The following is an 11,940-nucleotide window of genomic DNA, read 5'->3' on the forward strand; positions in this document are numbered from 1 at the left end:
GAAGCAGAAGATCTTTGAAGGCTTTGTAAAAGCCCACCGTAAGACCGTCGGAGCCCGGGCACTGCCCGACCTCATGCCTCCCAGGGCCTCTAGTATCTCGTCTTCGTGGAATGGGGCCATCAGAAATTCCCTATCCGAATTCTTGAGGAATGACATGGAGATGTGATCCAGGTAGTCGTCTATTTCAGCTTCCGCCCCCCCTGATTTGGAACGATAGAGTTCCGCATAATAGCAACTGAAGGTCTCCAGAATTTGATCTTCCTCCGCCACTCTATCTCCCTCCAGAGTCTGCAGTTCGTCTATCACCAATGGTCTCCGGGAGCCCTTGACCATACGAGCTAGCAACGCCCCTGGTCTTTCCCCTTCGCCATATGCCCGAGCCGTGGCGTACTTGCCCATGAAAAGAACTTCTCTGTCCGCCAGCGTGTTATATTCCGACAGCAGCTGCGTCAGCGCTGAACCATCATCGCCACTGGGAGCCGCCAGCCCGCGGTTTTCCAAGTCTGCCAATTTCGTTTCTAAGTTGGAAAGGTCTCTCCTAATGGTGCGTAGCACACTAGAGTGTTTGGACATGGCCATTCCCCTGATGTACACTTTAAAGGCCTCCCAGACCGAAAAGAAAACGTCTACCGAGTTAATATTAGTAGTGAAGAAATGCTCTATGTCCTCCGCCAATTCCCCGCGGAAGGCGTCGTCCAGTAGCGCGAAGGGGGGGAACCGCCAGGTATAGGGCGGAATCCCCCTCCTAGCGGTGGAAAGGTGAAGCAGCACGGGGGAGTGGTCAGAGAGAGTGCGTGGAAGAACCTCACAGGAGCTGACAGCACTAAGGACCGGTGGGGAGGCCAGCCAGTAGTCTATCCTCGTATGTATGTTGTGGTAGGCCGAGTAGTGTGTGAATCCTCCCTGCATGGGGTGTTTGTCCCTCCAGACATCTAGCAGATTCAATTTGGTCATCTCCGCCTTCATATAGACAGCAGATGCGACCGGCCTCCGGGCTGGGCCCGCGGAACGATCCCTGGCAGGGTCAAACACGAAGTTGAAGTCCCCTCCCCACAACATTCTTGGTTGAGCGTGTGGTCTGCATGCGGCGGACAGGGTCGCGTAAAATTCCGGATTATCATAATTGGGGCCATAGACATTAACTAGTAACAGGTCCAGTCCTCTCCCCACACATCGAGCAAGAACATATCTACCCTCCAAATCCACATGAACCGGGGTCAACTTCAATCTCGAGGAGGGGTTGGCCCACGTAAGCACCCCACGGGCGTGTGTAGTGAATCCCGCTGCCACAATATTACCCACCAACCCTCTGGTTTGCAACATCTTACTGTTGGTAGGCAGGTGGGTCTCCTGCAATAGGGCCACGTCCACGTGATGCCTGTGGAGATAGCTAAGGACCTTTCGCACCTTACGATAGTCATTCAATCCACGCACATTCCAGGTCAGGAGCTTTAGTGTGTTGTGGGTCTGTGTGTGGGTAGACATTACAGCAAAAGACATCTCATCATGTTACAGACCACTGTAATATCCGGGGTAGGGAGAGCACACCATTGTAGTGGGTCATTATCATACGCGGCTGGCCAGCCGCCCCATACATCGATATTTCCACAGTTCCAAACACTCGTAGCAAACTTCGGGCTCTTCAACAGTTCAAAATAAGCAACTTCAATCAACCCATCTTTTGTTCCCATCCCTCGTACCCACACCCCCCCACAGCTGACCACCCCCAACCCGGTCAGACAGGTCCCCGCAGTAATCCCCATCAACCAAAAATAACAAAAGAACCAGAGACAGTTAGTCAGTTCGAAACCCAACTCCCTAGGGAGTATCTCGACCAAAAGCACTGGGGCAAAGCGTGCCGAAATTGCACAGAACCACCAACGGTCACAAAATATACCTTCAGTTCGGTGCCTCAGGCCAGCCCCAAAAACTTTTCAGTGCCTATAACGACTTGCCTTCCTCGTTAAACAAGGGGGAGAGAGAGATCCCTTCCCCCCCACCCCCCAACGCCTCCCAACCCCGACCTTCTGTGTAAGTGTCATTTCACTGCGGCACCCCGTGCCGTTGTCCCCAGAATCCTTGTAAGGAAGACGCTATACAGTGCTGTCGCTTCCCCCTCCCCCCCACAACCCACAGTCCCCGAATATACCGGACTTACTGCCCCCACCGGGGGAGGTGTATCACAGTTACGGCGGGGAATCAAGACATGGCCTCCGGGAGGAGGGCAACCCCTTCCAGCAGTGTCGCTTCAGTCCTGCTCATCCATGTTCGATGCCGAGCCCGCCTCCTCATTTTGTTGCTGTCTTTGCTCCTTTCGTTCCCGGGCCCATACCTTTAGGGATTTTTGAAGTTCCTTAGGGTCTGTAAAGAAGTATGACTTCCCACCTGTGTTAATTCTTAGTTTGGCAGGGTAAAGCATCGCGTAATCGAGCCCCAGGTCGCGTAGCTGCTTTTTATGTGGTGCAAACTGCCGGCGCTCCTCTTGTACCTTGGCAGTGAAGTCCGGGTATAGGGAAATGTCCATGCCCTCCATCTGTAGCCTACCCTTCTCCCTAGCCAGGCGCAGAGCAATGTCCCTGTCCCGGTAGTTCAGGAGCTTCGCAATGATGGGGCGAGGAGGCGCGCCGGGCTGTGGTTGAGGTCCCAGCGTGCGGTGTGCGCGTTCCACGATGAACATCGGGGAGAAGGCTTCCTCTCAGAGCAGTACCTTCAGCAAGTTTTCAACATAGAGCTCCATCTTGCCAGTCCGAGTCAATTCTGCCACCCCCGTTATACGAATGTTCGATCTGCGGGAGCGCGCTTCCAAGTCCTCAGCTTTGTCACGGATTACCTGCAGCAGCCTGCCGAATTGCTTCCTGTCCTTGTCCCATTCGGTTTGTGCCTCCTCGGCCTCCGTGAGGCGGCATTCCGCCATATCCAGGCGTTCCGCATGCTTATCTACTCGCTCCGCCATGCGGTCCATGCGGTATGATAAAGCGTCGATCTTGGAACCCACTGCCTCAATGCTGTTTTGGATGCCCTTTTCCATGGAAGCCAGCAGTTCTCTAAGCTCTGTAGGGGCCGGGGTCGCCATCGCTGGTCCTTTAGGGGAGGCCTCCGGAGCTGGCACCTCGGACCCCTTTGGCCTGCGGCGGTCAAATGAGAGCTTCGCCTGGGTAGCGTCGTTTTTCCCCATGTTCCCTCTTGTGCGCAGTGGGGCGCGATTTCGAAGGGGGGCCCCCCTTGTTCCAGGATAGTCGGGGTCGCAGGAGTGTAGCGCTAGTCGTCGATTCACCGCCACCAGTGGCCTTGCGTGGGCAGTAGGAGCGAGCTAGCCAAGATGGCATCCTCCGGGAATATGTCGCCGCTGCTAAGGGTGCTGTGCAAACCCCCTCGCTTCACTGAGCAGTCTTAGCCCCCCCGGCCCGCTGCAGCCTGTGTCCGCTATCTCCTGCGCCGATGCTCTGGGGGCCCCAAACGTGATGGGGTCTACCTCTGCCCTTGGCCGCCTCAAAGTCACTGCGCTCCGCGCCGGCATGCCAGTGTACTCACAGTGCTCCACCGCGGGTCTTCTGGGTGGGGGCGCAGTGGGGGGTGCTGATATGGCCGCTGCGGGGCGTCTGGGGAGAGTGGAGGGATGTCCCAGTGGCAAAATGCCGTGACGCGCGTCCACGCGCGGAGCCCCCGACTCCTCCAATGTCCTGGGGCTGCACGTCGGGTGACGTCGCCCGGTCCGTACCGTAGGGCGGACCGCGGCTTCAGGCCTTGTCCGCCGCCTCGCTGAGTCGCAGACCTCCGCTGCAGCATCTCAGAGGTGAGCGCCCGCTCAAGCTCACCGGGCTTCGTGGTCGGGGCCGGTGGCTCCGGGGGGCGCAGGGACCTCGCACAAGGCAAATCTGGCACTTTTCCGGATACTTTAGGCGGATATTTTGGGGCTTTGGTGAGGAGCCGAAAGCTCATGCGTCCGACATCGACGCTGGCTAGCTCCGCCCCCCCACAAAGGCATTTATTTAACACACACCAAAAAAGTGAAATACCCCAACAAATACACATTTTGCAATTCAATCCATTGCCATCCAAACCCTAAATGATGTTTAAATTCAACACACACCACAGAAACAGTTGTTTCATGCACCCATGACTAGCTCTGGGCCTACTGGCTACCCACAATGAATAAACAATTAAATGATGAAAAGTACAAAAATTGTAGTTGCAGCAACTGCAATGCCCCAATCAAACAAACAACACCAACTTACTTCAAACCTCAAATCTAAAAGTCCTCAAATCCAATGATATATGAAGCAGCAGACACAAAGGGTGATCCTTCCAGCTCCAAATCCAAATAAAAGTGAACAGGACATGGACAAAGCACTGGGAGGAGCCTGTTGGACAGGAACAGGAAGTTGGAGACTCTGGGACACTTCCTTCCTCTCCCCAAAAAAAGTTGAAAAATCACTCCTTGCACAAAAAAGTACAGCCAAATGTCCATCTGAGGAGTTTTTTTCAACCAACTCAAAATTTTCGAGAAGGTTTTAAACTGCTCGAGAGATATTCTTCTCTAGATTGCAAATTTTGCATGTTCTGCATCGCGAGCTTCACTGAACTTCCGCCGGATGTCTGATGGCGCGTCCGAATGATGCACACTCTTGCGGGATCGCCCGGCCGGCTACCAAAATCTTGTGGGGCACGCAAACAGATAGAAAAACTCAGCGGCGAATGCAGGGATCCCGGTAAGTCGCTACAGCATGCGCGAAAATCGCATTTTGAAAGTGTGAACATGGAGTTGCCAAAAATCTGCAAACGCCGCAAGCTGAGCTGATTTTACCACCCAGGGTTTTTTAATTGTTGCATATAGAACATCCTCTTTTGCTAAAATTACATTTAATAATATTGAGTATATTTCAAGTACTTCCACACATTAGCACATCATCTTGAAAACACATCACTCCCCCAATCTACCTATAAGAGAATGTATCAATCAATGAAAGATAGATTCAGTTCACCTAAAAGTCATCCTCAAAAATGTGAAAGCTCCTATTTGAGTAATAATTGAAGGTAGTTCCTGAGAGTCTGGGCGTAGACTAATCTGATGTGAAGCAGACACCAAGACAAGGGCCACTAAGTGTGCCTACCAGAAGGGACATTATTTCTACAGAGTGGAAACTCGTCTACCACAAACCTGCATGTGTAGTATCCATGTGCTGTAGTTCTCACAGCCTCTCACACAAACCAGTGTGGTGCACTCACACATGCACACAATGTCCGTAGGTATGGTAGCACTCATAAACTCACGCACTTACCAGTGTGGTGCACTCACACATGCAGCTGCAGCAGCAAAAGATCTATGTGTAGGGCCCACTCACATTAAACAGGTTAGAAGGTCCGGTCATAATACTTGATCACTCTATATAAAAACAGTATGTTGCCACCACCGCGCTCATGCTACTCAGCTTCCGATGAGGACGGTAGCCCTCCAACACTATGAGGGTAGCATGTGGTCGTCCCTCCTGGTTTAACTACTGTGAGACAGGCCTAGGTCATGGTGCACACACATGATCCATGTTCGCTCATGACCAGAAATTGTTACCAGGGATCCAGATTTCACTGCAGTTCAGGGACTCTGGACTGGGGTTCAGCCTACTACCATGTGAGGGACTTTTCCATCCCAACATATTGAATATACAAAAAGGGATTACATATGATTCTCCTGTTAGGATCCTTTTATGCCCCGAACACAGAACAGTCCTCCTATTTAGATAACCTGAATCACATTCTTCACCCATACGCTTGACTCCCCTGGCTTGTGGGCGGGGATTTTAACATGGTACTGGACATACACCTGGACAGGTCTTTCCCCCCCTCAGAGCTGCAACAGTAGCATCTACAGTGCAAGCGTTTAGGGATTGGCTCGCGCACTGGGGTTGTGTGACATCTGGCGCTCGCAGCATCCCACAGATAGAATCTACTCCTACTATTCCCCAGTCCATGATTTACATGTCCGATTGGATCGGATCATAGGCACCCAGTCGTTACTTCCGCTCCTAGCCAAGACAGAATACCTAGGAAGAACACACTCAGATCACAATCCCCTATGGTTCAGGATCAGCTGGGAGGCGGAACGCTCACCAGTGCCCACGTGGCAGCTACAGCCTGCGGCGCGCGACGACGCTGAGTTCAGATCCTCGTTGGGCACGACCATCTTATCTTACTTCAAGGACAATGCAGAGACAGCAAGCAGCGCATTGGTGGAATGGGAGGCACATAAAGCAGCTACCCGCGGACATTGCATGAGGGCCACTTTGAGTATATGCAAAACGTTAATGGCCTCCTTGATGAGACTGGAGTTGGAACTCCTCCGATACAAGAGGGAGGGTGAGGGGAGGGGTGAGCAATTGCGTGCGCTAAATGACCTGCGCACTAAACACGCAATGCTTATGGGACAGTTGCGCTGCCATAACTATGCGGCACACACGGCCAGGACACATGCCAGGGTGGACAGAGTTGGCCGGCTGCTAGCTTGGCTGGTTCAGAGCGATAAGCAACTATACAACTATACCACTATAAGCAACTATACAAATCCTGCGGCACTGGCCCCCGGCAAGCGCTGGACACGTTCCTGGATGCTGTCATCTTGCCTGTGGCATCGGAGGACCAAAGGGGTGTGCTTAACGCCCCACTCACGCTAGAGGAGGTGGGAGATACAATCCGGGAAATGGCGGCTGGCAAAACTCCCAGGCCGGATGGCCTGCCCGCTGAATACTACAAGGCGAACAGGGACATTTTGGCGCCCCTACTCCTTCAGCTGTATAACACCGCCATAGGCGAAGGCTCGTTTCCCCCATCCATGCGGGAAGCGTTCCTGGTCTCCCTACCCAAACCAGACAGGGACCACACCGCTTTAGGATCGTATAGACCGCTGGCAATGCTCAATGCTGACTATAAAATCTTTGCAAAAATGGTTTCTTGCAGATGGTTCAGCTCCTCTATACAAACCCTGTGGTTCGGGTGAGGCTGGGTTCATACATTTCTGAATCGGTGGCTGTGGACCGGGGCACCCGTCAGGGATTTCCCCTGTCCCCGCTGCTGTCTGCACTGGCTGTGGAGCCATTAGCGACGGCATTGCGGCAGACACTGGGAGCGGGTATTCCCCTGGGGGATGCGACCCACCAGGTCTCGCTTTATGCGGACGACCTGCTGGTGTTCGTAAACGATGTGGTGCGCATACCGGAGAGGCTGGCCCATTTGTTGGAGCAGTTTGCAGTAGTCTCAGGGCTCAGGGTAAATGCGGGTAAGTCCTGTCTCTATGCCTTCAATGAGGAGATCGAAGACCCGGGGTACTGTCTCGGCGGCACGAGGGTCCAATGGAAGGCTGACACCTTCAAGTATCTAGGACTTCAGATATATAGGCAGCCAGCTGATCTTTTCGAAGGCAATCTGGGTAAAGCGGTGGCAGTGCTCAGATCCCAGATTTGTTTTTGGACCTCCCTTCCACTGACCACAACGGGTAGGGTGGCCCTTTCCAAAATGATCATGCTTCCCCGACTCCTGTATTACTTTGCCAATTTGCCTCTTTATGTACCGCCCTCCTTCTTCTCGTCGCTCCATGCGACGCTGCGGGACTTCATATGGGGCACCTCCCGGCACCGGCTGGCGCTTATGAAGTTGTTTCTGCCAACGGACATTGGCGGGCTGGCCGGTCCCTGTTTTGAGCACTACTACCTAGCCGCACAGCTTCAATGGATTGCCTGCTGGCTGGTGGACAGAGGTAGGGACGATACCGCCACAGCGGAGCCACCGTATTCATTGGAACGAATCACTAGACTTTTCCATCCGCTGGCGGCCCCTGTGAGACCCACCCCGCTGCTGCTGGCAGTAGCGTATAAATGCTTTCGCAGAGCCCTCTTCCTTACCCGAAGGGTACTCCCATACGCGCCTATGACGCCTCTGGAGGTTTTTGGGGAGGTGAAGGAGTCCTTGTGCGGCCAATGCTAGAACACTGGAAAGAGGCGGATATTCAGACACTGGGGGACCCCTTTAGGGACAGTGCGATGGTGGCGTATGAGACACTGGTTTCGGAAGATGGGCTCCCCCGTGGGGGGTTCCTGTTGCACCGCTCCATAGTGGCAAAAATGATGGCCCGGTGGGGGGACATGACATCGGAGCCTGAACAACACCTAACCATGCTATACCTGCATATCATGGGGAGGGGTAGGCACCTGGTCTGTTGGTTTGCGGGGTCGTTAAGGATACATACAGGGACTAGCTTAGCCCATCTGAGGAATAAATGGGAGCGTGACATGGGCAGGCAATTGTCGGATAAGGAGTGGGAAAGAATTCTTAAAAGTCCAGTGCGCATTCCCAGAAGCCTGCGCTTTCGCCAGATACAACTTTATGTTGTCCACAGAGCCTACCTCATACCTGCGCTTATTAACAGATATTTTCACTGCGCGGATGCCCCCTGCCCTAGATGCGGTGAGCTGGACGCGGGGATCCTTCATCTCTTATGGAGTTGCCCCAAGCTGGGCTCCTACTGGAGCGTAATCGTCGAGTGGCTCCGTGAATGCACTGGACGCATTATACCCCTTGAATGGCCGGAATACATTCTGCATTAATTTAAGAGGCCGCCTAAAGACAGGGCATCTTCCCGCTTCTTAGACCTGGGGATGGTGGTGGCCAAGCACCTCCTTACGAGGCGCTGGAAGGGGAGTGACCCACCAAGTGTGCAGGCGTGGACTTCCTCCTTCCAGGCATGGGCCTGGGCGGAGTGGACGGCCCTACATAGGGAGGAAATGGAGGAGCTTCATAAGGAACCGATGGTGGAGCGCTGGGAGTGCATGCTCAGAGCCTTGGGCGGGGCTGGGGACACAGCAAGTGCGGAAGCTTAAGTGGTGCCCTTTTGGATTGGGGTTTGCAGCGGGATGATCTCCTGTTTAACCACTCGGATGGACACCGTCAATCTCTACTGGGGATCTATAAGCTCTGGGTGTAGGAAGGTGGATACCTGACTATGGTTTCCCCAGATTTTTTGCCTAGTGTTTAGCTGGTTTTCGACTAATCAGGGCCCCAGACTATCTGCTCTCACTGAAAAATGGACTACATGTACTTTAGGTACATCTCCAATTGGATATCGGGTCACCTTATGAGCCCCTGTAAAGTGTTCTATAGGTACCCAGGGCATAGGTGCATCCAAGGCCTACCAAGGGCTGCAGCATGTATTATGCCACCCCTGGCTGGCCATCCAAATTGACACACCTGGCTGATCACTCAGCTGGGGCAAGGTGGTGTAATCACCCTTTGCTTTAGATATAGTATACCTATATCTAACCTTATTTATAGACACATATACACCTATAAGTCACTCCTATGGCAGGCCTTAACAATCCTGGAGGCAGAGTGCTTGGTTTTATGTGAGATGAGGCTCTAGCACAGGGGTACTCATAGTACGGCCCGCGGGCCAGTGGCGGCCCAGCAAGCCTTCCCTGGCGGCCCGCGGACCCCCGAGACATCATACCTGTGTTTCCCGAGTTTTTTTTTTTAAGTGTCTGCAGCAGTGAGAGAGACTCTTGCTGCTTTGTGGGGGCTGCCGGCCGGGCGATCCTAGGAATGGCCAGAGTAAAGCTGCAGGGGCCTAAGGAGAGGTGAAATACAAAGGCATCATTAACATGCAAATGGTCTGTTAATGACCTGTGAAGTGCTCGGGTGCGGCTGTGTGTGTGTGTGCCCCGGCTGGCGCACAGGCAGGGTGAGGTGACAGAGGGAGTGGGAGGGAAAGGGAGGGGGAGGGGGACGGAGAGGGAGAGAGAGAGTGAGAGGGAGTGAGTGAGTGAGTGAGAGGGAGGGAGGGAAGGAGTGAGAGGGAGGGAGTGAGTGAGTGAGTGAGAGGGAGTGAGAGGGAGTGAGGGAGAGGGAGTGAGTGACTGAGAGGGAGTGTGTGACTGAGAGGGAGTGAGAGAGAATGAGTAAATGAGTGGGAGTGAGTGAGTGGGAGTGAGTGAGTGGGAGTGAGTGAGTGGGAGTGAGTGAGAGGGAGAGTGTGAGAGGGAGAGAGAGAGGGGTTGAGAGGGAGTGAGTGAGGCAGAGGGAGTGGGAGAGGGAGTGAGTGAGGGAGGAAGAGGGAGTGAGTGAGGGAGAGGGAGTGAGTGAGGGAGAGGGAATGAGTGAGGGAGAGGGAGTTAGTCGGAGTGAGTGAGTAAATGAGTTGAGTGAGTGAGCGGGAGTGAGTGAGAGGGATGAAGTGAGTGAGAGGGAGGGAGGGAGTGGGAGGGAGGGAGGGAGTGGGAGGGAGGGAGTGGGAGGGAGTGAGTGAGAGGGAGTGAGTGGGAGGGAGTGAGTGAGAGGGAGGGAGTGAATGAGAGAGGGAGTGAGTGAGTGAGAGGGAGTGAGTGAGTGAGAGGGAGGGAGTGAGTGAGTGAGAGGGAGGGAGTGAGAGGGAGGGAGTGAGAGGGAGGGAGTGAGAGGGAGGGAGGGAGTGAGAGGGAGGGGGGAGAGAGAGGGGGAGGGAGGGAGGGAGAGGGAGTGAGAGAGTGACAGAGAGTGAGAGGGAGTGAGAATGAGTAAGTGAGAGGGAGTGAGTGAGTGATAGAGAATGAGTGAGTGAGAGGGAGGGAGTGAGAGGGAGGGAGTGAGAGGGATGGAGTGAGTGAGAGGGATGGAGTGAGTGAGAGGGATGGAGTGAGTGAGAGGGATGGAGTGAGTGAGTGAGAGGGATGGAGTGAGTGAGAGGGATGGAGTGAGTGAGAGGGATGGAGTGAGTGAGAGGGATGCAGTGAGTGAGAGGGATGGAGTGATTGAGAGGGATGGAGTGAGTGGGAGGGAGGGAGTGAGTGGGAGGGAGTGAGTGAGTGAGTGGGAGTGAGTGAGTGGGAGTGAGTGAGTGGGAGTGAGTGAGTGAGTGAGTGGGAATGAGTGAGTGTGAGTGAGAGTGAGTGAGTGTGAGCAAGAGTGAGAGGGAGGGAGTGAATGGGAGGGAGTGAGAGGGAGGGAGTGAGCGAGTGAGAGAGAGGGAGAGAGTGAGAGTGAATGAGTGGGAGAGGGAGGGAGAGGGAGAGAGTGAGAGTGAATGAGTGGGAGATGGAGGGAGAGGGAGTGAGATGGACAGGGAGGGAGAGGGAGTGAGATGGAGACAGAGAGGGAGGGAAAGGGAGGGAGTGAGAGGGAGGGAAAGGGAAGGAGACGGAGAGGGAGGGAAAGGGGGTGAGACAGAGAGTGAGTGAGAGGGAGGGAAAGGGAGGGGGACAGAGAGGGAGTGAGAGAGAGGGAGTGAGAGAGAGGGAGTGAGACAGTCGGAGTGAGACAGTGGAAGACGGGAGAGAGGGAGGGTTAGAGGGAGAGAGAGCTAGAGAGAGGGCGGGAGACCGAGAGAGATGTGTGTATGCCGGGACGGCTCAGTGGACGAAGGCATCCGCTGCAGGGACCTATGATCAACCTCATGGTCAGTTTTATGTTGTTGCTCTAGCCCCTCCCCCTCCCCCACTGACCCTGCCCCCCACCGATGCGGCCCTCGGACACAAACCAAACTGTAAATTTGGCCCCCGAGAGAAAGTTTGTGAGTACCCATGCTCTAGCATGAGCTGAGCCTGTCTGCAGCTTTCAGAACCATGTCCTTATAGCTGTTCTCTGATATAGCCATATCATATACTCTTAAGTGCATTATAATCCTCGCAGTTATTGCTAACTTTGGTTTGGCTTTATCAAAACATGTCATGTAAGGTGTCATACACTTTGGAACACTACCCCCTCGCCAGTTCTGGCGACCGGGTAGCATTCCACCCTTCTAGAAGGAGAAGACATGTTATTCCTATTAAACCCGGTTAAAGTTAACCAGGGCCTCAGCATCACAAAATGGATGCTGCTGCCACAGACACAAGTCTGACCTTCTGCTGCTGGGAGTCCTTCCAGCGAGGAAGGCTTGGACAATAGGTTTCCTGTCTTGAGAGGTGCTAGCACCACCCCAGACAGGCC

Source organism: Lissotriton vulgaris, chromosome 2_1 (genome assembly GCF_964263255.1).
Source record: "Lissotriton vulgaris chromosome 2_1, aLisVul1.2, whole genome shotgun sequence".
Classification (NCBI taxonomy): Eukaryota; Metazoa; Chordata; class Amphibia; order Caudata; family Salamandridae; genus Lissotriton; species Lissotriton vulgaris.